The sequence below is a fragment of the Alligator sinensis genome, unplaced genomic scaffold (genome assembly GCF_000455745.1).
Source record: "Alligator sinensis unplaced genomic scaffold, ASM45574v1 scaffold285_1, whole genome shotgun sequence".
Classification (NCBI taxonomy): domain Eukaryota; kingdom Metazoa; phylum Chordata; order Crocodylia; family Alligatoridae; genus Alligator; species Alligator sinensis.
In genome coordinates, this window is record NW_005842235.1 from 1,791,436 (window position 1) to 1,815,917 (window position 24,482).

The 24,482-nt window shown below is 43.3% G+C and overlaps 1 long non-coding RNA gene across 1 annotated transcript in view; it reads right to left on the minus strand.

Moving 5' to 3' along the window:
* LOC102373073 overlaps positions 1 to 11,545 on the minus strand; it is a 16,300-nt gene extending 4,755 nt beyond the window's left edge. The window contains exon 1 of the long non-coding RNA XR_324285.1: positions 11,481 to 11,545. This is a non-coding gene — a long non-coding RNA (uncharacterized LOC102373073). The remainder of the gene's footprint in view (positions 1 to 11,480) is intronic.
* Between the last annotated feature and the right edge of the window lie 12,937 nt (positions 11,546 to 24,482).

Below are 24,482 nucleotides of genomic sequence, written 5' to 3' on the forward strand. Positions count from 1 at the left end.
AATTCAACAAGGAGAAATGCAAAGTGCTGCACCTAGGGAGGAAAAATGTCCAGTACACCTACTGCCTAGGAAATGACCTGCTTGGTGGAACGGAAGCGGAAAGGGATCTTGGAGTCGGCAGTGTGACGAAGCCATCAGAAAAGCTAATGGCACTTTATCGTGCATCAGCAGATGCATGACAAACAGATCCAAGGAGGTGATACTCCCCCTCTATCGGGCACTGGTCAGACTACAGTTGGAATACTGTGTTCAGTTTTGGGCGCCACACTTCAATGTGGATGTGGATAACCTGGAGAGGGTCCAGAGAAGGGCCACTTGTATGGTTAAGGGCTTGCGGACCAAGCCCTATGAGGAGAGACTGGGGTACCTGAGCCTCTTCAGCCTCCACAAGAGAAGGTTGACAGGCGACCTTGTGGCTGCCTATAAGTTCATCATGGGGGCACAGAACGGAATTGGTGAGGTTTTATTCACCAAGGCACCCCCGGGGGTTACAAGAAATAATGGCCACAAGCTAGCAGGGAGTAGATTTAGACTGGACATTAGGAAGAACTTCTTCATAGTTAGAGTGGCCAAGGTCTGGAATGGGCTCCCAAGGGAGGTGGTGCTCTCCCCTACCCTGGGGGTCTACAAGAGGAGGTTAGATAGGCATCTAACTGAGGTCATCTAAACCCAGCGCTCTTTCCTGCCTATGCAGGGGGTTGGACTTAATGATCTATTGAGGTCCCTTCCGACCCTAGCATCTATGAATCTATGAAGTTTACAATTCCAATTCCTTATGAAATCCATTTTAAATTTCTATTTGAAAAGATACCATAATACTGATAGGTATAGATCTACTTTCTCCAGAGAAGATAAGTCCTAAGATTATGGTGCTACATCTGACTCCATACTACAATAATAACCATTACTGATGTGAATGTAATATTAGCATGGTATTTCTGAATGCAAATACACAGCTTCAGAAACCCAATTCTATTCCTTGTATTCACTCGGATCTAGGCTGTAAATTCATTCGAACACATTTGCCTCCCTGGTTGTAGAGTGCCAAGAACAACAAGCTTGATTGCAAATAGTGTTCATATTCTATTGCGCAGTTGGCATTTCTCATATAGTTGAGTAATTCCACTTAATTTAGGGGGGATTTTCAACTGTATAAGGACAGAAAGATAAATCTCAAGGCTAGATACACAGGCCAGAAAGAAGCATACTCATTTTTAGGACCCTATGGCCAATAAGAGTCTGTAACAAAATGTTACACTGATTTCTAACTCTTTTTCATGAGATTGGCAATAAAGTATCTGGGTTTGGGCATGTTTGTGTTAAGAATTAGGGTTGTTTGTGTTCTTATATATGCTACAAAAGTAAAACAAAGGATGGTCTCATTCTTAGGGCATTTGCCTAGGATTTAGCAAACCTAAGCTCAAATCCCTGCTCCTCCCCAGATATTCTATGTGGTTTCAGATCAGTAACTTAGACTCAAATCTGATAAAGTACCTAGGCCTACAATTCCCATTGATTTAAGTGGGAGTTAGTGGTTTAAATACCTTTGATGGAAGGATCTCAGTCCCTCTAGTCTCCCTTTATAAATGGAGTTTCTGCTTCCCCTTATGCATAAACCTTTTTAAAAAAGATATTTCTTTAAAATGTTATCTTCATTTTAATGAAACTGATTCCAATGATAAACACTAAATTATTATTGTTTGCAGATTCAGGCTTTCTTATTTTCTTGTGCTTACATACCAAATCTTGGAAATGCCAGAAACTTTTTTTTAGTCTATTATAAAATGCATATTATTACTTTATTAGTTCCCACTTATTACTTCGAGGAGAAAACTGTCCCTCTACAATAATTCTCTCTGGGGAGAAACAGGAATCTTGTAATCTTTTCTTGACAGTTATCATTTTGTATTTTTCACCTGGAAAGTGTACTTAGCCACAGTGTTAAAATTGCTTTGCTTGTGATTTTATTAGAATATCTATGGTGACCACTATCTTGGCCATTTGAACCCCTAGAGACAACTATATAAGCTGCTACTGGATGAGGTAAAGGAACCAAACCTTTCTGTGTGTTTAGAGGGAGGACTGGAGAGGATTACAATAACTCATATCCTCTGTGGAGCAATTCTTCCCTTTGGAATATGTATATCTTCAGTGGTAGTCACATGTGAAAGAACATCTTTTTTAGTTGTATAGTACTTGCCCCATGAGCAAGGATCCTGGTTTTCTCTGATTTAAAAAAAAAAATCCCCAATTTTCATTTAAAAAAGTAACCCCAAAGCCACATTTTTCCATGATTAAAATGAAACATCACTATCTATATATCTATATATTAATGTTGTTTCATTTAAATCATGTCATAAATTTCCAGGTGTAGAATCTAATTATCAGAAGATTGCCTTGAATTCTTCCCCTTTACTTCTACATCAGGGAAAATAGTGGCTGGGGAGCAAGTGGCCCCCCTTGCCCTCTGGGGCTGCCCCCTCCACATTTCTTCTCTCTTCAGCCTTTCTGCCCCCCATTGCTGCCACCCTGCTCAAGTTCTGTTCCTTCCTTGAGCATAACATGGAAGTTAGCTGCACAATATTAAGAGAGGGCAGGGGGAAGGGACAGAGGGAAAGCACAGGAGGACAGAAGATTACTATGAGTCTGACTCTGGCTCCCATCCAGACCCAGATCCATAGCAGTTGCCTACCCCCTGCTCCCTGCTTCCCCCCCTGAAATATTGAAATGCAAGGGAACAAAAAACTTTGACTTTGAAATAAACATATCCAAACTAATTTGGTATATCAAAAATTGATACATTTTAAATTGTTGCAAACTGCTGTAAGTCTTATGTATAGCTGCTCCACAAACACACTTTTGAGCAGCAGTTTTGTAGTCATACATAGTACAAACTATGCATGCTTTTAATCCAGAGCCAAAAGTCTCATGACTTACCATATAGTTCATTGGGCTGGGACACAGCAAGGTCAACAACAGGGGAAGTATTTCAAGCTATGGTGACCCCACAGCTCAGAGCTGCTTCAATATGTGTGTGTACTCCAGATGCTGCCCACAAAGGATCTACGTGCTAATTAGCCCTGCACCTGTGACTGAAACTGGGTGTTCTTATCACAAGTCCTAGTACCCTCCAAAAATCTATATGCAGATGAGGCACAGGCTGCCTGATCTGTCTCCACTCCATTGAGGGCGGTATCACACTAATCATATGTGATAGGTTGAGAGAGGGGGGAGACAGAGATTCTCATCTAGACAGAAGTTTGGTGATATTTGCCAGGGGTGTGTGTTGCAGCCATCTTGGTCTAAGAACATAAGCAGACAAGGTTCTTTGGGTAAATCTGGTATTTTTTATTAGACCAACTCAAATAATTGGAAAAATTCTTCTTAGCAAGCTTTCAGGTGTAAATACTCTTTGTCAGGCTGAGGAAGCATCTGAAGTTGACGTGTGCTCTTCCTGGATGAAATGAATAGTAAAGAAGCCAGAGGCTGGTATGCATGCAAGAAAGGCAGTCAGTGAAGATGTAAATTGAAGAGTCAGTGGGTGAGAGACAGGCAGGGGTTGGGGGGGAAGGGGGAAGAGAAGGGGAATGAATGTAGCTGGTGTTTAAGGCTCATGGAGAAACAAGAATAATTGGAAAAGGAACAAAAGGTAATGCTCAGCTGTGGGAGTGAAGAAGAAATCAAAATATATCTTACATAGTGGTTCACCATGACTTTAAAAAGATTTGATGCTGAGGGGGATTGAGCACAAAGGGCACTATATCTTATTCTGATGTACTGCCCTAACCTGTCCTTGTGGTAGTACAATTCCTGAGATACTGGGGGGTGTTTACTCCGACCAATGGAAGACCGTGGCTCATGGACCCACCATGGCTCTACGAGATGCTGAACAAGTTTTGTAGTGTGTACAACCTACAAAACACAGGTCTCACAACCATGACCAACCACAAGACAGTGAGAATTAGAGACATTATGTCACCCATGGACCTGCTCCCGGGAGACATTTGCCAGGTGGTGTGGGAGTGCATCTTCCACAAAGACCTGTGCAAAACCCACAGAGCCTTGAACTGGCTGGTAGCCCACTGAGCCCTTCTGGTGAGTGCTCAGAGTCACAGAGAGGGACAGCCAGGGACACCTAGCTGCCCTAGGAGCTACGAAAATGATTGACCACCTCCTATGGCTCTGCTTCTATGCCATGGAGGTATGGAAAAAGGTAAGGCAGCTCTGCAAAGCAGTGACAGGGGTTGGACAGCTGACCAGATAGGTGGTGCTGTATGGGCACCTGACCAAACAACAGGGGAGGCCACCAGCCTGCTTCAATCAATTTCTGTCCTGTGTCAGGAGCACCCTGTGGAAATCCAGGAACCTCCTGAGGTACAGACACATGAACCTAGAGGTGATATACTGTGTTAAAATGGGCCTAAATTAACTCTAGTCCTAGTACCAGAAATTGCTACCAGAGGATGGTGAGGATTCAGGCAAATTCACCTGGCAGAACAAGATTTGGCACAGGATCTTCCAAGACCCCTCCACCCATCCCAGTGGGGAAATGGACAATGACAGCCAAGGGGACAATGAGACAGCCAAATGGGAAGACAGTGACCAGGACAGAAGCAGCGACAACAGCAGTAGATCCTCCAGTGGGAGTGATGGTGGCGGTGGATGAACTGAGATTTAAACCCCATAACCAGGGTGTGGACTAAGGGATGTGAGGTCAGGGTAGGGAAGCTGGTGGGCAAGAGCACAGGCCTGCAGGTTTTGTAACAGGTGTTGTGGTGTGAGTGAAGGTATGTGATGAAAGGGGACTAGAAGGGGTGTGTGTGTGTGTGTGTGTGTGTGTGTGCACGCACGCGCAGGCATGCATCTGTGTATAAAACATTTATGTATATATAAGGATGTATATATATATTTTTAAGTATACCTTCTTGGTTATTCCTTAGCTAAGATCAAGTATAGTGTGTAGTGGGTGGGCAGAGGCTTTGTGTTACTGCCTTGATCAATACCATGAATGCCAGGAGCATAGTACAGAGCATTGGGATGCAGGAGAAGGAGCTCTCAAATTCCAGAACAGCATAGTCAGCTGTCTTGGAGGGTGGAGTGACAGTTATGGAAAGGAAAACAGACCAAGAGATGAGCAGTGAATCAGAGAGCAAAAGCAAAGATCCAGAGTCTGATGAAAGATAGAAAAAGGTGGGTAAGAAGAGATGAAAGAAGATAGGAAAGAAAAGTGTGGTTGGATTGGCAGGTTTAGAGGAGGCTTTATTAATGAAATCTATGAGGGATGAGTCCAGTTGAAGGAGAAGAGGAAGAAAAGAGGTCAGGAGAGAGAAATGAGGAAAGAAACAGTGGCTGAAGGGAAGATGAAGACTAGTGGGAGAAATAAACTAGATCTGCAAAGAGAAAGAAGATGGGAGGGAGCGAGGAAGCAAGAAATGGAGTGGCAGATGGAAGCAGGTAATCCATGCCTAAGAATAAGAGCAGTAATAACAGGGAAAGGAGAATAGATAAATTGGACAATTAATAGATATACATTTATAAAAATATTGTTTGCAGTTTGGGATGTTAAAGTGAAATATTTGAATATCCTACCTGCCTTCCCTAATTGGAATTCTTGGAAAATTTAATACTGGAGCTGAGATGGTAATGAAGATTTTTGGAAGACATATGCAATATGTCACTGGTAGGTGTTGTAGGGTCTTTGGCGCCCTCTTTGGGAGTACACTCCCAGCGACGTCAGGGTGAGACCCACTCTCGATGCCACCTAGATGGTCTGGGCACTGCCCCTTCTCGCCTTCCACGTCTTTGATGTAGTTGCTGGGGAGGCAGTTTCCTGTCAGCCACCCGAGGGGGGTGTCTCGTCCCTAGGGTGTCTTCGTGGGGCTCCAAACCTCCCCTTTACCCCACCCTTACCATGTCCTTGGCCTGAGTAGACACTGCTTCCCAGAGGTCTCCCGCGCTGCCCACCTTGGAAAGGATGGGCCTTCCTGGCCATCAATATTCAGGGGTCTGCCCCTTGTGTCTGGGTCAGCTTTCCCTCTTCTGGAGAACCAAACCTGTCCCATCTGGAGCCAACTTTAATTTAAACTGAACGTCCGGCTCACAATCTGGAGGAAATGTGAAATGGGAACTGAAGTGGTAGGTGTTTGAGAGGAGGCGAAGATTCAGTAGGGAAGAAAAGGGGATGAACAGACAACAGAAGTCTACTTTTGAGTCCTCCCCTGACCCATTCCTAGTTCAGTGGCTCTCAGGTTCATCAGGGCCTGCAGAAGGAAGCCAAAGCCATGATGGAGAAGAGTTCCTAGAGGAAATCAAAATACTGTACAAAGTTTCTTGCTAGGCCTGTGCGAGTCGGCAGCAATCCGATCCAGCTTTGGATCTGGCTGCTTCAGATGACCACGATCTGATCCAGAGCTCTGTACCAAGTTTCTGCCTCAATCCAGCTGAAGCGGCTCAAAAGCTTCGGAGCCGCCTCGGAGATCTGGCCATAGGGTATAATGGGAAATCAATGAAGTATCTAGTACTTTGTTATTTTTTGTCCAATTTGGATGAAACTTGCAAGGATGGTAGCCTCTGCTGAGAGCATGACACCTGCCAAGTGTCAATAAGATCAGTGCTAGGGTTTGGGGAGAACTTTACCCCAACTTCTTGAAAGCCAAACTCATATCATGGCTGTGTGTTACAACACAGGAGGGTCAAAACTGAAGGGGGGTGCTTGCTCTTACTGAGACCAAAAAGCCTGCCAAGTTTCAAGGAGATAGGTGCAGGGGTTTGGGGGGAATTTCTCCTCAAGCTACAGACAACTGAAGAATTGAAAATCCTCCTACTGGGAGAATTCCCCTAGTATTGATTGGAGATTTTAATTGCATATGGGAGGGCAGGGATAGGATGGGGAGCAACACCTCAGGATTAGAGGTCCTCATGGATACTGGCAAGGATGGTAGTATAGCATAAGCTACAGGACACCCAAAAGCCAGTGCTTGGACTTGAGAGCAGGTTTACTAGAGTAAATATGATGGGCTGTTCATGGTCCTGTATAGACTTCATTTTTGGGTCTGTAGACTGGAAAATTCAAACAGCAGAAAAAATACCAGTCTTTGCTTTGGACTACCTGCTACTAAGGACAGTGTTGGAAGTGGGAGAGCAGGGAATACCAGGCAGAGGGCAGTAAAAGCAAAATATGAGACTATTGGAAAATGAAGAAGTGTGCAGATGGTATGGGATCCACTATGAAGAATGGAGAGCAATGAAAGGAATATATATAAGCAGAGCGAGATGGCAGGAAGATGTTCATGAAAGAATGCATGCCGTTTTCAGAATGGGGTAAAAGAAGGGTCTGGGAAAAGGAAAAGAGGTTTACAAGACTGCAATGGAGACTGCAGCATCTCATACAACTGACAGAAAAGAGATTCCTAGTAGTAGAGGAAATTAGAGCTACAAAGAACCTACTGAAGGAGTGGTTTAGAGAGAAAGGATAGAGAAACATCTTTCTTATAGAGGCCACGTGGATGGAGGAAGAAGAAGAGTGGTCCTACTTTTCTTCGAGAAAAGAAAAAATATAATATAACAGTGCAGAATGAGAGGGGGGTGGTTCTAATAAAGGCAGAAGAGATACTGGGTGCTGTGAAGGAATTTTACCAAAATGTATACTCCTGATAAAACATATATGCTCCCAAATATTGCATCAGGGAGCCCTTGCCTCTTTTTTGGTGAGAGTGAGCTTGGAGGAAAATGAGAGGCAGCAGCTGAAGAAAACATGGACAGTGTAAGAACTACAGGAGGGAACCTGAACTTCAAAGACAAGAAAGTATTTAGGGAATGTTGGGGTCCCAGCAGAATTTTACAGGACTTTTTAAGAATGACTAAGCCCAGACCTATTAGCAGTGTTTCAGGAGTGTCTGGAGAGGGAGCAGTTGCGGGCAAATATGGACACAGGAATACTAACATTATTGTACGAGAAATTAGAGCAGGAAAAGCTGGAGAACTGGAGGCTGATAACCTTATTGAACCTAGATTCTAAGATAATTGCCAAGGTGTTATTGAACAGATTCAAAAAAGTCATAGGAAAGGTAAACCATGATGACCGGGCTTGTGCAGCCTCTGGCAGAGTACCAACTATGATACTACTACTACTAAGAGATGTGACTTGTCAAGAATGAGGATTGAATGTGGCACTCCAAATCTCAGTTTAGAAAAAGTGTGTCTGGATAAAGTGTGAGTTCCTGTTTGGCATGCTGAACAAGATGGGAGTTCCACCAAAGTTTATACATTGAATCAATACTTTATATGCAGAAGCATGGTGTAGCATAGGGGGTGAATGATCTTCTAATGAAGGAGGTGACAGTCAGATCAGGCATAAGACAGGGGTTCCTTGTCATGACTCCTATTCACCTGTGCAGTTGAATCGGGATAGATTGTATGATTGAGGGTGTGCCAATTCCTGGAGGAAAGGGCACACAAGCAAAATGCATGTTTTACATGTTAACCTCTTAGCAAGAGACACCATGTCCCTAGAAGGGGTGATAAGACATACAAATTAACACAAAAAGGCATCAGGCACAAAACCGAATGTACAAAAAAATACATGCCTGGTGGCAAGAAAGATGAAAGAAATGGGAAAACTGGGGTTACAGGTTACAATGGACCAAATCAAAATACTGGGAGAAAGTGAAAGGGAAGATAAAACAAAAACTGGGGAGCTGGTTCTACTGCAAGCTGTGAATGGTAGGACAAGTAAATGTAATTTTGGAGGAAGTACTCCCAATCATAATTTATATAGGCCTGATGTTCCGTCTATTTTTGTCCACAGCGTGTAGGATTCAATGGGAACTGAGAGTATTCTTTTGGAAAACCAAAAGGGAAAGGCTTAGGAGAACAATACTATAAAAGGAGAAATTAAATGGAGGATGGGTCTTCCCAAATGTGTTTCTGTCTGCTTATGCAAAGTATATCAGATTGTGCTTCACAGAAGGGGTAAAAGGGAATAACAAATGGGTTGGGTTTGTTTAGTACTATGCAAGAACATTATTGCACAAATATAACATAGGTAAAAGGTCGCGTCTCATGACCCTGGGCCAGGATAATGCTGCCAATATATGAGAAAATTATAAAATTTGTGAATCTGTACAGCATGTGGACACTAGCCACAACAGAGCTTGTGTACTATAAAAAAGTCAAGGCCTTGGTTAGGGAAAAGGAGACTGTGTCTCCAGTAGGGAGGCTCATATGTGAAGAATCATGGACAATTTGGAAGGGGTTGTTTGGCAAAAGTTTACGGAAGCAGCACTGGGATTTCAGTTGGCTGCTAGCACACTGGATTGTTCCAGAATGGGCACTTCATTACAGTTGGGTACTGTGTAGAACAGCAGAATGCCCTAGACAAACATGTCATGGGAAAGAAAGCATATGGCATGTGATGTGGGAGTGGGAGTTCAAAAGAATTGTCTGTGGGAAGGCAGAGAAACTCCTACACTAGCTGGCTGCTAAGAGCTAGAAGCAGTTCTGTGAAGAGTGTGGACCATGGCCCAGAGGAAGCATGGAAGAAGAGTATGGAAAGCTGTAGTGAGCTTTCACATGGCATTGTGGAAGGCAAGAAACTTACATGTCTTGCAACTACTAGAACTCTCTGTAGAAGATACCTTGCATTTGGACTTAAGTGAACTGGGGTGGTATTGCAAGTGGGACACAACAGAACTGGGTAAAGACCAGGGGATGGATTTATGGAAAACAGAAGATTAGAGATACCTAGTAGATCTAGGTGGATGAAAAGATGATGAAGCCTGAGAGGTGGTGGAGTTACAGCCACAGGCTGGGGGTTGGCTAGGGGAAAAAGACATGACAGGGGCAAAGACAAGACATATATGGGATGGGGGTGATAGGTGTTAATAGACAAGCTTGGAAAGTCACAAGAAATAATGTAGTATTAAGAAACAGAAGTGACCAGGTCCCTGAGTTAATGGGAATTTGAGGAAGGAAGGAATCACTGGATTATGTTACATGTTCTATGTCTTTGTTGGTCATATTTGTTGAAGTTCTGGAAGCTGATGGAAGCATGCTTTAAGTCTGGACAACATTGTTTGTTTTCTTGTAGCTGATGTAGTTTAGTAATGTAAGGTTTGTAGTGTAAAGTACACAAATTTTTAAGTTTTGATACTTTCATAATAAAAAAAGGTTCCTGTTCAGTGTGTTTGCCCAGTATGGGCCAGGCGTTTCATGCATATATTCAGCAAGGACTGCATTCAATCAACTTCATAGCTGGTTTCCTTGATTGAGCACATGCTGCTTCTAACTGCAGTTTCATGATAGACAGTGTATAATAGGGGGGTTGCTGTTATGCACATAAAAGATGAGGGACTTTTTCCCCATACTGATTTGGGGGGGGGGGGGGGGGAATTTCATGTTGTATTTAAGTAAATACAGTAAAATACGCATGTTGAAGGACAACAATATAGATCTGATAATATGCAGGGCTAACCTGGAAGAAGGCTTGACCAAGGAGCTGTTGTCTAAAGGGGAATGCAAAGTGGACACATAGTGATGGCAGCTAACATTTTCAGTTATATTTCTTGTTGAGTTTTCATTTGGCATGGGACTGTCTTTGAAAGGATCATTTAAGCTTGTTTAGTCCCTGAGAGGCCACTAATGACTGAGAGGGGTTTAAACTGGAAGGCTAACTCCAGTCCAGGATATTGCCAAGTGACTGCTGAATATTTGGTCAAGGGACATGGTAACATCTGAAATCCTGGGGGAACGTTGATTCTTATCTGGAATAGGAGCAAGGCAGTATTCTTGTAGAGAAGACCAGCACATACCATAAAAGTTCCATCTCAAACTCTATTGTCAGAGATTAAGAAGATAACTTAAATCTGGTTTGTGCTCAGAGGTAAACTGTAGCTTTACTGTGTAATTAAAGCCTTCAGATTATTCACATAACATGTGGAAAACTCAAAGCTTCTGGATGTCTAGCTGTCCATGCAATCTTTTCAAGGTTCAACAATTGCTACATATAAGTACAATTATAGCTACCAATTACTTTTCATGACTGGTCCCTGATTTATACTTTGGATTCAAAGACACTTTAGGTATCTACATACAAAGTCAACTGAACAGTTTGATATCAGTTTCTTTAGACATGATCTTCCTGAAATACCTTAAAATAAGTACTAAATATCTTGTAAAGACAATAATAGGTGTGTATGTAATAAAATTAACAGTCAAGGTGAAGACCTGTCAATAAATACATAGAATGCCATATTCATTCATTGATCTATCTTCCCTCTGCCTTCTTTCAAATGTTCAATGTAGAGTAGGGACTTGAAAACATTCCTTCTCTCTTATCTACCCTCACTCTCCTGCACACATGCCCAATGAATATTTACTTATATAAAGATAAATAGCTCTAATAAAAAATACCTGAGGACCCCCTCCCCAACTCCCCCCCCCCACCCCAATACAGTCAGTAACTTGATGATTAGAAAACTTACTTGAAATGAAGAAGGATAACGTTCATATCTATGGACTGAGCAGGGCAAGAACTTTAGTCTGGAACACCCCCACCTTATGTGAAGGCTGATCTGTAGGTACTGGGAACTCTGGGACAGTCTTCTTTTCATAAATTCCATACTGGACCTGATATGCCTTCCTTTATGAGAACTTTGTTGAAAGGGGTACATTCCTACAAGGAGTTTTACTTTAGCAAATGATCATTTTCTGATAAAAAGAGAAATATATACAAACATTTTTTTTTAAAGAATCAAAAGATTCCCAACCAACAATAAGTACAATTTTCCAAGTCTGAGGTGAAACAGCGTGGATAAAATGTCTTTAAAAAAATAGTTCACAAATCCCAGGAAAGAACAGACTCATTAAGCACTGCTGGTTACTGTTGCTACCTGGTTATCCAGAACATACATTTCTTCTCTTGACCCTTAGGGGAATTTGGAACTGGGTTAGCTTCTAGTCTTTAAAAAGAAAGTATGAACTGAGATGATGGTGTCTTTGGCCTATACATGGACATGGATAGATGTTATATTTGTAGCACTACATATACTTGTGTAGAACTAAAGACAGCAAGGTTCCAGGCCCGGACTATGTTCTATATGTTGTGGACACAAGATATATTTTTGTGTTGGTTTATAACTCTCACTAAAAACATGTATGAGATAAATTGCACTGAGTAACATGGAGATAATCATCCCCTGTTATTAGGGGTGTAACTCCACCCCAGTGGAAACAGCTGGGAAAACAGTGAAGACACAAACACCAGTGGTGCTTTTCAAAGTAATTAATGACAAAGGGCTGCGTTATGGATAAAAGGCAGAATCGTGGGATTTAGAACCCCAGTGGGGGATGGGTGGAAAAAAATGCAGAAATGAGCTTCCAGGATAAGCCTCCAGCTTGGAGATACCAAAGTGTAAAAAGATGCAACTGATGGAGCTAGGCAGAGATGCCCAGAGAGGTAGGAAATTAATTAGGTACTTACCTGCATGAGTGGAGATCTCTTGAGACAATGTGTCAATGACTCCTCGCTCGGGGAGACAAGGGCATGACTTTCTTTCCAGAGTGGCGTGGCAACAACCTTGCCCAGAGCAAGCCACTGGCAGCCAAGCACCCTGCAGGGAGACAGAGTAGCTAGTAAAGGGGAACACAGGATTAGCCAAACATATCAATGAACTGACTGAAAGGGTAAACAGGCTAGAGGCACAGTATTATGCTGTATCCTTAAACCAGCAGGAGTCACTGCCAGTCACCTTGTTACCCAGTAAAAGTTACTCCATTTTGTATCCGCTTCACTTGTGTTTCTTTTTCTAATTTCTCCCATGAAGGTGTGGCAGGAGAGTGTACAAGGTGGGTAAGGATTCAGTAGTGGACCCAGTAACAGGCTGTCATAATTTTTTCTTGAGTACAAGCTGAGGGATCTATTGATATAGGAAGAGATGGGGCTTTTTTCCCCTCCTCTTTTAATATGTAATGCAGCATCTCTTTAATGACAAAAATATATTTTAATACTGTTACTTTTTAAATCCAGATCTTAGATTTAAAAGAGATAAGATGAACTGTAGTCCTCCTGCTATACCATCTGTACAACTGCTTACTAAGTTTGAATCTGTCATACTTATATAGATCTAAAAAGAGCCAACCCTGATTCTCAGTATGCTGAGCCAAAGTTAGGGTAAGATTCTATTTGATCTGATTTGTATGGTCACTTTGCAAGGCAGGATTAAATAAAAATGTCTGTTAGTGTTTTCTCTGTTAACATTAAAATGCATGTCTATACACTAGGGCTACGGACAAACAGTCAAAATGCCTGAGGCTGAATCCATTTAATATTCACAGGTTAGTCTAAGCTGCATAGATTGAACCAATAAGCAAATGAACAGACATTCAATTTGATTCCAGAAAGCAGCCACATGCCTGCAGTCACCCAGGCCAGAAGCCGGGGCAGAAGGTAGTGGGCACTACAGCACACCTCCCTGCTTGGCTGCAACATACAGCCTGGACAAGATTATCCCACCCACCTTGCCAGGGGGGTGGGGCAAGGATGCAGGAGAGGTGCAAAGAATCCTGGGATGCTGGGGGGCTGTGAGTTAACTTGAATCTGGAGGGGATCTGGGACAAAAGTTCAATAAAATGATTTAACCTAAATCAGTTAAGTCTGATACTACATCCATCCAGGTTTATCTTAAACCAGTTTAGACCTTTTTGAAAGCAGTTTATGTGCACTGAACTTCTGTTGTGTTACAGATTTGAAACGGTTTCTGGTCGCTTGTACTGGTTTATGTGTAACTTCTATAGCGGAGGGGCAATCAACCCATGGCACATGTGCCATAAGTGCCACAGGCAGCCTCTTTGTGTGGCATGCAGAACAGGGAGACAGCAAGGAACAAAAGCAGAAAGAGCAGGGAAGAGAAAGAAGAGCAACAGATCAGGCAGGGAAGGAGATCAGTGTGGCACCTGGCAGGGTGCAGGACTTGCTTTGGGGTACACTTGTCAAAAAGGTTGACCATCACAGTATGAGAAAATAGTCATAGTATGAATTTCTTTATTTCTGCCAGGAAAGCCAGAGTCAAGTACATTAAATATCAAAATATAATTGACTAATTTCCTTTATTATGCTTCCTGATTATGATTTTTTCATTGTTGGTGTATGCTGCCTTTTATTTTGGGATGAAGTCAGTAGAAGGTCTGCCTGTTTGACTGAGATTGATTCTGATCTCGTTAACAAACCGGTATTAGTTCCTGAGTTGGGATTTTGTGTGTGTGTGTGTATTTATATGTTGAATAAATAAAGCATAAAAAACTGATTTTATTCAATTTGTTTCTAAAAGCAAGGGATCTTTACATGAAACAGAAAAAACCCAATAACATGGTTTCAAAATCAAAGTTTATGGCAGGCTAACTCTCTAAGTGTCATCCACACTGAACTACTTTTCTCCAGGCTCATTTATATATGCTTCTTGGATTTTATTCAGATATAGAATTTGCATTTAGATTGCTCTTCTGGGGAAAAATAATTCAGAAATCCTGTGATTTCTTTTAACCTTAATACAGCAACAATCACAATGATTACCTGTGGCTGAAAAGCCTTTTAGCATATCAAGCCGCATTTCAGTATTCCCCATTCAACCAATCCAAGGTTGTTACCATCAAATATTATTTTATCTATTCCTAATTCAAACCACAACCAGGATAGTATGGGTCAAGATCATATATTGTTCTATGAAAGGGTAAGTGACAGTTCCCTTTATACCAAATATATATTACATGCAAAAATTGACAGAAATCTGAGAGAAATCTGTTCACATAAGAATAAAACTTATTTAACATTTACTTATTAGTAACAGGGCAATACTGAAAAACACTTAACAAACACTATTAACAGCTGCGTCCTATAACTATGAGGTTAATAGGAGTTTGACCTTAGATGTAGTGAGAACAGGAGGAAACCTTCAATATAATCATGTTATTTAATTTGAAAATGAGCTGCAGCCTTACCATATATCAGATTAATCCCTTAAATATAGAAGTCTTCAAAGCAGTGTTAAAACAGCAACCGTGCTATAGAATAAACAGGGTGCATTATATGTGCAAATTCCCTCTAAAAACCTGTTAGCCCACTGCAAATGATGGGGAAAATGAGAAGGTAGCTTGCTTTTCTGTTCATTAACTCAATATAGAATTATAATCAATTAAGTCTTTGCTATTCCTTTTTCAAAGCTTCCTAAAAGTGTTTCTTAGACTGGCTTGCAAGGTATAACAAGACCATAATAATGTCCAGTGGCTTACACTGTGCTTCTAATGCACATACGAGGTCATCAGATATTAGCTTTTATATATCTGAAATCACATGGCAGCTCTAATGACCAACAAATCCCGTTTTGGCAAACAAGACCTTCTACTGTTTTCTCTCTAAAGTAGTATTGTTTTAACAGCCAGAGTCTATATATGATTTCATACAATTTTTTAGAAATTATAAACCAGATGGAAAATACAAATTGAAACTCAAACACACAAATGTACAGGGAGATATATGTGACACTGGCCTCCTAACTATCCCCACAGACATGCTGGCTAGCAGGGCTAACTTAGGCTGTTGAAAAGGAAATTGTATCTTTAAGGTAGAAAGTAGGAAGTAGTCACAGCATTGCACTCTGCCTGGGGACACAAAGTCTACTGATGTCAATTGGAATCTTTCCATCAGATTCACAGTCTTCTGAGAGTCATGTGCCTTGCACAATATCTATGCCACATAGAAACATAGAATCATTGAAAATTAGGGTTGGAAGGGACCTCAGGAGGTCATCTAGTCCAACCACCTGCTCAAAACAGCACCATCCCCCATTAGATCATCCCAGCCAAGCCTCTGTTTAGTTTGGTCTTAAAACCTCCAAGGATGGAGAATCCACCACCTGTCTGGGTAACCTGTTCCAGGGCTTTACTACCCTCCTATTGAGAACGTTGTTCCTAATATCTAACTTAAACTTTCCTTGCTGCAACTTGAGATCTTGTTTGGTTATCTGCCACCACTGAGAACAGTCTAGCTCCATCCTCTTTGGCACCACCCCTCAGGTAGTTCAAGGCAGCTATTAAATCCCACCCCCCTCAGTCTTCTCTTCTCTTCTCTAAATAAACCCCCAGCCTTTCCCCACAAGTCATGTGCCCTAGCCACCTAACCATTTTCGTTGCCTTCTGCTGCATTCTCTCCAATTTGTATACATCCTTTCTGGGAGAGGGGGAGACCAAAACTAGGCATAGTACTCCAGATGTAGCCTCACCACTGCTGAATAGAGAGGAACAATCACTTCCCTTGATCTGCTGGCAACACTCCTACTAATGCAGCCCAGTATGCCATTAGGCTTCTTTGCAACAAGGGCAAATTGTTGTCTCTCATTCAGATTATTATCCACTGTAACCCCCATGTCCTTTTCTGCAGAGCTGCTGCTTAGCCACTTGGCCACCATCCTGTACTGGTGCAGTGTCTTGGACAACTCATCTATTCACATCTCTCTCTAACTTAAACTTTGTGGTTCCTATGTAATCTTGCCCTCCCTGCCCCAATACATTTCTCTTGTTCTAACTATGATGTATATGATTTCTTCAAAACAGAATGGCACTTTTAATAATGAAGCAAATACTGAATGCAAATAGCTGTGAGAATTCTTCAGAAGTATATGAGGTAGCTGTTATCCTAATAAAATGCACACTGAGACACTGAAGAGAGATGCCTTCTTTTTCCAGTATTGGGGAAGCTGCTTAGCTAACTCCCTATTTCACTTATTTCAACTAAACTAAACTTCCTGCAACTTGGGATCACTGCTGCTTCTTTTATCATCTGCCACCACTGAGAACAGTCTAGCTTTTGGAACCACCCTTCAGGTAGTTAAAGGATGCTATCAAATCCCCTTTCAGTCTTTTCTTCTCTAGACTAAGTAAGACCTGTTCCTTCAGCCTCTCCTCATAAGTCATGTCCCCCAGCCCCCTAACTATTTTTGTTGTCCTCTGCTGGACTCTCTCCAATTTGTCCAAATACCTTCGGTAGTAGGGGCAAAACTGGAAACAGTACTCCAGATGTGGCCTCACTAGTGCCAAATAGAAGGAAACAATCACTTCCCTCCACCTGCTGGCAATGCCCCTACTAATGCAGCCCTGTATGTCATTAGCCTTCTTCACAACCAGGGCACAATGTTGGCTTATATTCAGCTTATTGTCCACTGCACCTCCCAAGACCTTTTATGCAGAGCTGCTGCTTAGCCAGCCAGGCCCCAGCCTGTACTAGCGCATACAGTTATTTCCTTTCTAACTGCAGGACTTTGCACTTCTCCTTACTGAACCTCATGAGATTTTTTGGGGTTCAAACCTCTGATTTGTTGAGGTATTTCTGAATCCTAGCCCTACTCTCCAGAGTATCTATTAATCCACTGAGCTTGATGTCATCTTCAAACTTGCTGAGGGTATGCTCCATGCCACTCCATATTAACTAAAACAGGCCCCAGGACTGACCCCAGAGCTACTCCATTTGATACCAGATGCCAACTAGACATCAAACCATTGCTTACTACCCTTTGAGCCTGACAACCCAGCCAGTTTTCTATCCACCTTATAGTCTGTTCATCCAACCCATAATTCTTTATCTTACTTGCAAGAATGCTGTGGGAGACCATATCAAAAGCCTTGCTGAAGTCAAGGGATATCACGTCCACTGCTCTTCCTGCATCCACAGAGCCAGCCATCTCATCATAGAATCAGGTTGTTCAGGCATAACTGGCCCCTGGTGAATCCATATGTACTGTTCCTAATCACCATCTTCTAATCCAAGTGCTTTAGAAATGGATTCCTTGAAGACCTGCTCCATGATTTTTCAAGGGACTGAGGCAAGGTTGACAGATCCCTTTCTTAAATATGGACACTATATTTGCCCTTTTCCAATCATCTAGGTCCTTTCCGGTCTCCACAAGTTTTCAAAGATAATGGCAAGCAGCTCCACAATCACATCAGCCCTCAGTATTCTCAATGCATCACGTCATGTCCTATTTTTCTAAATAGTCCCTAACCTGTTCCTTTACCATTGTTGGCTACTCACCTCTTCCCCAAACTGTGCTGCCCAGTGCAGTAGCCTGGGAGCTGCTCTTGCCTGAGAAAACTGAGGTAAAAAGGCATTGGGTACTTCAGGCTTTTCTGCATCATCTCTCACTAGGTTGCCTCCCCCATTCAATAAAGGGCCCACACTTTCCCTGACTACCCTCTTGTTGCTAACATACTTATAGAAATCCTACTTCTTACCTTTCATGTCCCTTGCTAACTGGGCTTGGCTTTCCTCATTTCTTCCTCACTTTGGCTTTCCTCATCTCTTGCCTGCATGCCCAAGCAATACTCTTATACTCCTTCCTAGTCATTTGTCTAAATTTCCACTTCTTGTAAGCCTCCTTTTTGTGTTTTAGCTCACTGAAGAGTTCCCTCTTAAGCCAAGCTGCTCACCTGCCATACTTGATAGTCTTCCTGCACAACAGGATGGTTTGTTCCTGAACCCTCAGTATGGGTTCTTTAAAGTACAATTCTCTCTCCTGGACTCCTTTCCCCTCAGACTGGCCTCCCAGGGTATCCTGTCCATCAGTTCCCTGCTTGTGTCAAAATCTGCTTCTCAGAAGTCCAGGGTCTTTACACTGCTGCTCTTCCTTCCTTTCCTCAGGATCCTGAACTCAATCATCTCGTGGCCGCTGCTGCCCACATTGCCACTTCTATGTTCCCCACCAATTCTTTCCTATTTGTGAGCAGCAGGTCAAAAATAGCACAGCCCCTATTTAGCCTCTACAACACTTGCACCAGGAAATTGTCCTCAGGACTCTCCAGGAACTTCCTAGATTGCCTGAGCACTGCTGTATTGTCCTCCCAGCAGATGTCTGTGTGATTGAAGTCCCTCATGAGAACCAGTGCCTGAGATCAGAAAACTTCTGCTAGCTGTTTGAAGAAAGTCTCATTTACCTCATCCTGGTAGCAGACAGCCACCATGACATCACCTTTGTTGCTCTCTGCTCTGACCGTAACCCAGAGACTTTCAATAGACCTGTCTCCAGTTTTGTATTGGAGATCTGAGCAATTGTATAGCTCTTTAACAGAAAGTGCAACTCCGCCTCCTCTTTTCTCCCCTGCCTGTCTTTCCTGAACAGTTTATACTCATCCATGACAGTACTCCAGTCATGCAAGCTATCCCACCAAGTCTCTGTTATTCCAATCATGTCATAGTGCCTTGACTGCAAGCGCTTCCACTTCCTCCTGCTCGTTTCCCAGGCTCCATGCATTCATGTACAGACACCTGAGGTAACTAGCCAATTGCCCTACTTTCTCAGGAAGGATGAGAAGACCTCTCCTGTTGCCCCCTCCTGCTTGTGCTTCCTCCAGGTCACCCACTTCTCCACTTACCTCAGGGCTTTGGTCTACATTCCCCAGCAAACCTAATTTAAAGCCCTCCTCACTAGGGTAGCGAACATGTCTACAAAAATTATCTTCCTTTTCTCCATCAGGTGGATCCTGTCTCTTCCTGGCAAGCCTTCTTGAAACTACAACCAGGGGTCGAAGAATTCACAAGCCTGCTGATGACACCATTTATGCAGCCATGGATTGATTTGTAAGATTCATCCACTCCTTGGGCCCTTCCCCTTCACTGGAAGGATCAAGGAGAATACCACCAGAGCCCCTGTTCCACTCACCCTTACACCCAGAGCCCTATAGTCACTTTTGACCTGCTCAGAGTTACCTCTGTCACTATCATTGGTGTCCACATGGATAAGTAGCATGGAGTAGTAGTCAGAGGGCCAGATGAGTCTCAGTAATCCCTCTGTGACACCTCAGATCTGGGCTCCTGGCATGCAGCAGACCTCTTGAGATAACTGGTCAGCCCAACAGATGGCCTCTGTCCACCACAGAAGGGAGTCTCCAACCACTGCCACCTAACACTTTTTCTTGGTGGCAGTGTTCTCGATCCTCCCAGCCTTGGGGGTGTCTGGCCTGGCCACTTCCACCAATGCCTCTCCGCCTCTGTTGCTAGAACTCCATATCTGTTCTCTAGGGAAACTGCTGTGGGTGGAGATAAAGACTTTTTCTTACCGGCAGAGATCACCAGCTGCCAATTTACAACATCCTGGGAGTCCACGGCCTCTTCTTTCTCCAGTGTTACCTCTGGCAGTCCTTTCTCTGCAGTTCTAGAGGTCTCAACATCAGCATCAAATTGATGAGCTCCCCATGATGGAGAATGCTTCAAGCCTTGCCACCTCCTCCTGTATCTTTCTTGTTTGTTCCCTGAGGGACACCACCAAGAGGCACTGCTCACATCATAGTCACTTCCCTACCTGGCTGTCACTGGAAGGAACCTGTAAATTGCAGTCTTCACAGTGCCAAACCAAGAACTAGGTATGTTCTTGCCTGGACAGACACCTCACAGGTGCAAGCAGAGGAAGAGCTGGCAGAGAACGTGCACCCTGAGAATATTTCCACCTGAGAATGTGCATCCCCTCTTTGCTAATACCCCAGCATTTACAATATTTACGTATGTGAATATTTATTAAATATTTGCATATTATCAACCTACATAGCATTCTCCTTTGGTATGCAAAGCTGTATCATGAAAATAAGGTAGTACATCTCAGCAGATACTAACATTAACTGGATCTTACCTGGAACAGGAGAACAAAAAAAATAACAAGAATATTCTGCCAATCCAACCTTGATGTGCCAATTAAAACATCACATTTTCTCACTGATGTTTTCTATTGAATTACCACTCTTCCAGAAATCATGAGGTTTAAAATTTGTCGGTAGAAGATGCCATTAGGTAGGTGGACACTGAAATTAAAAGGAAAGGCCTGTTGTACCTAGTAAGCACATACCCTATCTACATAAGTACCAGAGGAACACAACAATTGTAACTGAATTCAATTTCATGACAAGTAAAATAAAGCTTGTCAGGTTGGGATAAAACTAGCTTGAACAGATGCCATGTGCTGCATTTGGCACAGAAGCATTCTTACTACAGCTCACTGAAAGTATCTGATGTCTCTCCACAGGATAGCATTTATTCAGAAGTAGCAGCCTTGGATTCTGAAAAGTATAAAGCTGTCAAGGAAATGCTAATATCATCTAATGCAGGTTTCCATAGGATAAAAATTCAACATCTTTTCAGTCAGATTGCTCAGAAAAATCTGAAACTGAAATGCTTATAATGCTAAAAAGTATTAATGCTTTGCAAAAATTCAGTCTGCAAATAAGACCATGTACAGACATTAAGTTCAGTTTCTCCTGGATGAGTTGCTGCTTTGTACATGTTCTCTTTTGAAAGAAGCCACAGCACAGTCCTTCAGCATCCCAGGTACTTTTTTCCTGCCCCTCATCTCCTACTCCATTCCTGCAGGGAGACAGTGTGTTGCTCTCTAGACCAGTCAGGGTTGACCTATGCATTGCTGCCATGTCTCTAGACAGACTGAGGGAGCCTGCAGAGAACACCGAGATGTGTGCCCAGGGTCCCCTGCTGTGTAGCATCAGCACTGCAAGCTCTCTGATCTTCAGGCTCAACTTCCAAATGTCTGTTCAGGTATCTCCAGATAAGTTTTTCTACCAGGAAAACAAACCTGGGAGAATTCTCTGAGATCATTTGAATCTGTATACACAGCCCCAGTAAATGGTCTTAAGCACTGAATGTGTATTTTGAATTGCCTGCAAATGAAAATACAGGAATGTTTCTATTACACATATTAGACACGTAAATAGACTAAGGTACTTAACTGTGATTGTATTCCACCCTGCTTGAGTCTCTGGGAAACTGTTAATCTAAAAGGCAGATGGATCTTTCTCCTCCTCTTCACTGTTTGTTTGGGTTTTTTTGTGACTCAATCTTAGGGTAAGACGATGGAGTATTATAAAAATAGATACATTAATGGATATTCGTGGACTTAAACAGGGTGGAATAGATTCAGTAATGTTCCTAAGTCCACTAAGATCCCCATAGATGGAATAGAATCTAGCCCATTCTGTGACTGAAATGAGTGAAATTCTGGACCCAGTGAAGTGAACTGCAAAACATTCAGTTGGCTTCAGTGGGAGCCAAAGTGTCACCCAATATTTTTAAATTTCTTCTTCAAGCTATGGCATGGTTAAAAGAAAGGGAGAGAGAAAAATGAACCACTTGAGATTTTATGGTCTGATTTTTTACAGACTTACATGAGAACCTCTATTTACCTGAAGAGTCTATACCAAGGGCAGGCAAAATACAGCTCATGGGCTGGATTCAGCCCACCAGGTGATTTTATGTGGTCCACAGGCAAGTGCCTACCAATTCACTATATTTGGCTTAGCCATGGGCTGCCCATGCTGTGTTTGCATGGCGCCAAGTCCCACTCATTCCCATGGGGGCAGAATATGCTGTGCTCCCACCCTTGCCCACATGGTGGCCATGACCCTAGCCCCACAGGTAGGGAAGTGGCAGTGGCAGGCAGGGAAAGGGTGTTGGTAGATGGCGGGAGGGGAGGGAGCAGTGGTAGTGGGATGGTGGGAAGTGGTGGCAGGTGAGAAGATAAGGAAGTGGCAGATAAAGGGCATCCATGGACAGGGGAAGTGGTGGAAGCAGTGGCAGGTGGGTGGAGGGGGGACAGCAGTGACAGTGGTCAGGTGGGGGAAGTGGCAGCAAATGGCTGGATTGGGTGGAGGGAAGCAGCAATGGGTGGGAGCACAGTAGCAGCTGGGTGGGAGCACAGGGCCATGTCTGTGTCCCAGGACCAGGGCCTGCAGGGGCCCAAGGCAGAATGGCAGCAGCACAGAGCCTGGGCCAGTGGGGACACAAGGTCCACCTGGCCCCATCAGGCAGGGCTCCACAGGCCTTGCATACAGTTTCTGCTTTCTCCACCAGAGCCACATGCCTCTGAGGGGAGCCGCACACAAAGGAGCAGGCAGTCCAGTCTGCTCACTGCTATGTGCAGATCATGGGGAATGGCAGGAAGCTCTATGCTATGGGGCCTAGCCAGCTCTGCCCTTCTTCCTGCCACTCTAGTCAAGCCCCATGTTCACCATAGGCTTAAATGTGTGGGACTCCCCCACAGCAGCATGGGGCATGTGAGCCCTATGCAATGGAGCCAGGGGCCTGGCCATGTGCAGTGGACAAACACTGGGGATTCTGGCCAAACATGCTGGGGGGGGTGTACATCTGCTACAGGCTGTAAGCACCCTGAGGTCCCGCTACCTGCTGCTGCCACTAGCAACAGGGGCTATTGTGCAATGGAGGCAGGAGGGAGCGTGTGTGAGGGGGGCATGTTTGTAGAGGGGGTCCCAGATGCACACCCCACCATATACATGCACCCACATCCCCCATGCACACCCCACACTCCCCAGCCACCCTCCCCCTCCACACACCACACAACTCCTCACACACAGCCCCCATAAACCCCATAGCCACCCACATATCCACACCCTCCCACACATTCCCGCATGTTCCCCCACCCCAAATACACCCCCCCACAAAGCCCATGCACACATCTACTCACCCACATCCTCCCCCACACCCTACATTCACATATACCAACATGCACACACCCACAGCCATCCATAAGCCCCATACTCACCCACCTGTTCACAATATACAAGAGTAAGACTTCATTTTGAGCTATTATGCAATCACCTCTATGTACACAATTCAAACACACACGAATCAAGGCAAAAATATTTTTTTGAAATAAAATTATTATATTTATTGTAGATGATTGATTTCTAGTATGGACTTTGTTTTTTCCCAGTTCCAAGATGGCAGATCCCCTTGCCAAAAGGAATACTTGTGGGTGCAAGGGCAGGAACTGCTGGTGGCAAAGGTTAGGCATTAGGGGCAGGACTTCTGGTCCCAAGATGGCAGCCAGGGAGCAGGGAACCTGTCAAGCAGTGGGGCTACCGTTGCAGCTCTCGACATCTCACTAGAACTTGTTAAACAGCCCTGAAATAATTGCCTGTACTCATTGGGACTATTGGCCTTCCAAAAGATCAGGCCTTTGTGCTCATAACACATCCATCAATTCATTGCTAAACCTTCATAAATGATAATTTTATGATTTTAACAACCACAATGTTGTTAACCTATCATTCTCATTTTGGAAATGATGCAGCATTTGGAATGAATCAAGATAGTTAACATTTTGTTTTAAAATGTCCCTGGACATTTAAAATATCCTTAGGAAATATAGAAGCAATTTTTTTTGTAATATCTTTTATTGGACCAACAGTATAGTTAGGAGAGCTTTTGGGCAAGCTTTCGAGCATTAGGTGCTATTCTTCAGGTCTGAAAGAAAAGCAGATGCAAGCTAAGCTAAATATCAAATAAAAGTCTCCAGGCAAATACAAAAAGTTTGCCTAGAGGGCTGGAGGAGGGCTGTGAACTAGGAATTAAGAGGTATAACAGAAACCCTTAAGATAAAGGAAGCCCTAAGACAAAGGAAGATCTCTAGTTAGTCATACAGCAA